At 51.4% G+C, this 5,000-nt stretch overlaps 1 non-coding gene across 1 annotated transcript in view; it reads left to right on the forward strand.

Moving 5' to 3' along the window:
* The first annotated feature begins 4,818 nt into the window (after window positions 1-4,818).
* Window positions 4,819-5,000, forward strand: part of LOC124570174 — a 1,910-nt gene continuing 1,728 nt past the window's right edge. The window contains exon 1 of the ribosomal RNA XR_006971550.1: window positions 4,819-5,000. This exon is cut by the window's right edge and continues 1,728 nt beyond it. This is a non-coding gene — a ribosomal RNA (small subunit ribosomal RNA).

Below are 5,000 nucleotides of genomic sequence, written 5' to 3' on the forward strand. Positions count from 1 at the left end.
AATCATTTGCCATACACCGGTGGAAGCTGCCGAGACGAGTAACTACATAGCGGGCTCGCCGTGTCACTAATGTACAGAGATACAATAGTTTCGACTGGAACCGGATTAAACGTATACACGGCGCTGATTAGTAATAGATAGAGCCATCAGAATACAGATAATGTATACAACTGTCCGTATACATGCTGAAAGACTCTGCTCACAATCACACGTCAGCCAGACACTCTTATCACGCACTACTCTCTGCCTGTAACAGGCACACAGACAATATCTAAGCACCAGCATGGAACAACACCCAGTGCATCCTCTCTGCCACATTAGACAATCCACACTATCATAACCAGACCGGGAGGTCCACTCGGAAAACAGAATATCCCACCCTTCCGACAACCACCATTGCTCAGCTAAGCCACCAACACCCACACATGTCCTACACAGGGGTGCACCCAACATCACAATACTGCCTCCTGTCACACCACACAAACAATGGCACGAATGAAAGACACAGGTCTGCCACAAGCATGGAATCAGAGCGCCGCCTGTTATGAGCCAAAGGTGCACCCTGACGTGGCAAATCAGATGATGCCGCAGTCATTTACTTACGATAATCACAATCAACAAACCAGCCCCCCCCCCCCCCCCCCCGAAAACACCTTTCCTTACAACAATGTGTGCCTTAACCTAACCCGTATTGTGCCTTAACCTAACCCGTATTGTGCCTTAACCTAACCCGTATTGTGCCTTAACCTAACCCGTATTGTGCCTTAACCTAACCCATATTGCGCCTTAACCTAACCCATATTGCGCCTTAACCTAACCCATATTGCGCCTTAACCTAACCCATATTGCGCCTTAACCTAACCCATATTGTGCCTTAACCTAACCTATATTGTACCTTAACCTAACCCATATTGTACCTTAACCTAACCCATATTGTACCTTAACCTAACCTATATTGTACCTTAACCTAACCTATATTGTACCTTAACCTAACCTATATTGGGCCTTAACCTAACCTATATTGGGCCTTAACCTAACCTATATTGGGCCTTAACCTAACCTATATTGGGCCTTAACCTAACCTATATTGGGCCTTAACGTAACCCACGTTGCGCCTTAACCTAACCTATATTGTACCTTAACCTAACCCATATTGTACCTTAACCTAACCCATATTGTACCTTAACCTAACCTATATTGGGCCTTAACCTAACCTATATTGGGCCTTAACCTAACCTATATTGGGCCTTAACCTAACCTATATTGGGCCTTAACGTAACCCACGTTGCGCCTTAACGTAACCCACGTTGCGCCTTAACGTAACCCACGTTGCGCCTTAACGTAACCCACGTTGCGCCTTAACGTAACCCACGTTGCGCCTTAACCTAACCCATATTGCGCCTTAACCTAACCCATATTGCGCCTTAACCTAACCCATATTGCGCCTTAACCTAACCCATATTGTACCTTAACCTAACCTATATTGTACCTTAACCTAACCTATATTGTACCTTAACCTAACCTATATTGGGCCTTAACCTAACCTATATTGGGCCTTAACCTAACCTATATTGGGCCTTAACCTAACCTATATTGGGCCTTAACCTAACCTATATTGGGCCTTAACGTAACCCACGTTGCGCCTTAACGTAACCCACGTTGCGCCTTAACGTAACCCACGTTGCGCCTTAACGTAACCCACGTTGCGCCTTAACGTAACCCACGTTGCGCCTTAACGTAACCCACGTTGCGCCTTAACCTAACCCATATTGCGCCTTAACCTAACCCATATTGCGCCTTACCCTAACCCATATTGCGCCTTAACCTAACCCATATTGTGCCTTAACCTAACCTATATTGTACCTTAACCTAACCCATATTGTACCTTAACCTAACCTATATTGTACCTTAACCTAACCTATATTGTACCTTAACCTAACCTATATTGTACCTTAACCTAACCCATATTGCGCCTTAACCTAACCCATATTGCGCCTTAACCTAACCCATATTGCGCCTTAACCTAACCCATATTGCGCCTTAACCTAACCCATATTGCGCCTTAACCTAACCCATATTGCGCCTTAACCTAACCCATATTGCGCCTTAACCTAACCCATATTGCGCCTTAACCTAACCCATATTGCGCCTTAACCTAACCCATATTGTACCTTAACCTAACCCATATTGTACCTTAACCTAACCTATATTGTACCTTAACCTAACCTATATTGTACCTTAACCTAACCTATATTGTACCTTAACCTAACCTATATTGGGCCTTAACCTAACCTATATTGGGCCTTAACCTAACCTATATTGGGCCTTAACCTAACCTATATTGGGCCTTAACGTAACCCACGTTGCGCCTTAACGTAACCCACGTTGCGCCTTAACGTAACCCACGTTGCGCCTTAACGTAACCCACGTTGCGCCTTAACGTAACCCACGTTGCGCCTTAACGTAACCCACGTTGCGCCTTAACGTAACCCACGTTGCGCCTTAACGTAACCCACGTTGCGCCTTAACCCAACACACGTTGCGCCTTAACCCAACACACGTTGGGCCTTAACCCAACACACGTTGGGCCTTAACCCAACACACGTTGGGCCTTAACCCAACACACGTTGGGCCTTAACCCAACACACGTTGGGCCTTAACCCAACACACGTTGGGCCTTAACCCAACACACGTTGGGCCTTAACCCAACACACGTTGGGCCTTAACCCAACACACGTTGGGCCTTAACCCAACACACGTTGGGCCTTAACCCAACACACGTTGGGCCTTAACCCAACACACGTTGGGCCTTAACCCAACACACGTTGGGCCTTAACCCAACACACGTTGGGCCTTAACCCAACACACGTTGGGCCTTAACCCAACACACGTTGGGCCTTAACCCAACACACGTTGGGCCTTAACCCAACACACGTTGGGCCTTAACCCAACACACGTTGGGCCTTAACCCAACACACGTTGGGCCTTAACCCAACACACGTTGGGCCTTAACCCAACACACGTTGGGCCTTAACCCAACACACGTTGGGCCTTAACCCAACACACGTTGGGCCTTAACCCAACACACGTTGGGCCTTAACCCAACACACGTTGGGCCTTAACCTGCTCTGTAATTGTCATACGACGCGTTAAATTAGTGTGGTGTTGCCTAACTGCAACCCCCGCAATATAGTTTGCTACTCGCACTGCCTGGTCCCCAGAGTATCGCTTCATGTTAAACACCTTGCAGCTATACACTGTAATGCGGATGGCAGCAGGACGTACATGCTCAATGCCCTTCGCAGTTGTTCATTGGCATTTGCATGGCGAAGCACAGCCTACGTTGTGGTACGGCGTGTGTCAACTGTCCGCTGATGTTGTACGTCCAAATCACACACTGTACTGCACATTGGTCCTCATGTACTGAATGATACATCGTGGTACATGTGTGACCGTACCACGACTGCGCCAACAACGGCGAACCATACGGTCCAAATATTGTGCACTCAGCTACGTGTCGTCTCCCTATAAGAGCTGGATTGCAGTATGGTATGCCGTGGATGGCGATCAGCATGAGCCGTCTGTTGATGTAGTGGCGCGTGTTGTCAGACGTAGTCGTCTCTTCTCACACACCGTGATAGCATGGTGCACTGCGTTCCACATCTGCGACATGCGACAGAGGCCGGTTGACAGTCGTTCGCGCAATGGACATCGCATACGTACGGGGGCCACCTTCCACGTGTTCGCGAAGCGTGCACATGTTGTTGCGTGTATGTGGGCAGACATAGTGTGTCGTGACACCTGACACAGGCATGCAACAATCGTTGAATTTGCAAATGGCGATGGACGTCTACGTTTGCTGGTGACGTTACGCAAATGAACAACTGGTAAACGGTTGTGGTGCGGTTGTTCTCGCTAGAGGTGAATCAGTGATGGCGACGATCGGTTGAGCTACCAACCGGTTGTTTCAGCGATACCCACCATGCCCACGAACGTGAATGGCATGTGGGTGTGAAGCGATACGCGGCGGTGGCTGGGTGGGACCGTCCCCGGCCGGTGAGGGGGGGCCCTCCCGGCGTGCTGGCCGCGCGGTGCGTGGGCGCACGCGCTACAGCCGGCTGGTGGGGGCGGCCAGTGGCAGGCGCGCCGGCCGACGGAGGCGGCAGGCGGCGCAGCTGCGCGCCGGCGCACCCTGCACGCGGCGCCGTGCGGCCAAAGTAGGTCCTCGCGGGCCCGGTGCGAAGCGCGGTGGACATCTGCAGTGTGCTGGTCCGATTGAGGACTGTGTGCGCTGAGGATGCGCCGCCGCCCGGCGCTCGGCGCCGCGACGCCGTCTGCTGCTCGGTCGCCTCTGCGGTTCTCGCAGGTGGTTTGTATCGCAGCTGTGCGGACGTGTTGGCGCGTGCGCTGTGCTGGGAGAGTTCGCTTCGGCACCCAAGTGGGGCTTTTGTCCTTCTGTGGCGCTGGCGTTGGAGCTGCCGGCCACCGTAGGTGGCGCGTGTTGTCTCCCGCCGGCAATGCCACGACAGCACGCTCCCGGGCCTCTGTCGGCAGCGGCAAGCTCAGTTGGGAGCACGGGTGGTCGCACCTAAAGCGTCTACTCGCCAAACTCCGGGCGATTGCGCCTCTCTCGAACCCGACCAAGTACTTAGGACGGCGCTGCGCGCCGCCGGGACCTGAGAGGGTTTCGAGGTGTATTGTGCAGGGGAGCTCAGCCTCCTCCTGTTTGCAGAATAATTGAGCGGACGCTTGCGTGTTCGCGCGGGCCCCCGGGACACACTCCCGGGCGGCCGGCTGCTCAGCTCTAGTTGACGCAGCTCCCTGGTTGATCCTGCCAGTAGTCATATGCTTGTCTCAAAGATTAAGCCATGCATGTCTCAGTACAAGCCGCATTAAGGTGAAACCGCGAATGGCTCATTAAATCAGTTATGGTTCCTTAGATCGTACCCACGTTACTTGGATAACTGTGGTAATTCTAGAGCTAATACATGCAAACAGAG

Source organism: Schistocerca americana, unplaced genomic scaffold (assembly GCF_021461395.2).
Source record: "Schistocerca americana isolate TAMUIC-IGC-003095 unplaced genomic scaffold, iqSchAmer2.1 HiC_scaffold_1599, whole genome shotgun sequence".
In the NCBI taxonomy this organism is placed as follows: Eukaryota; Metazoa; Arthropoda; class Insecta; order Orthoptera; family Acrididae; genus Schistocerca; species Schistocerca americana.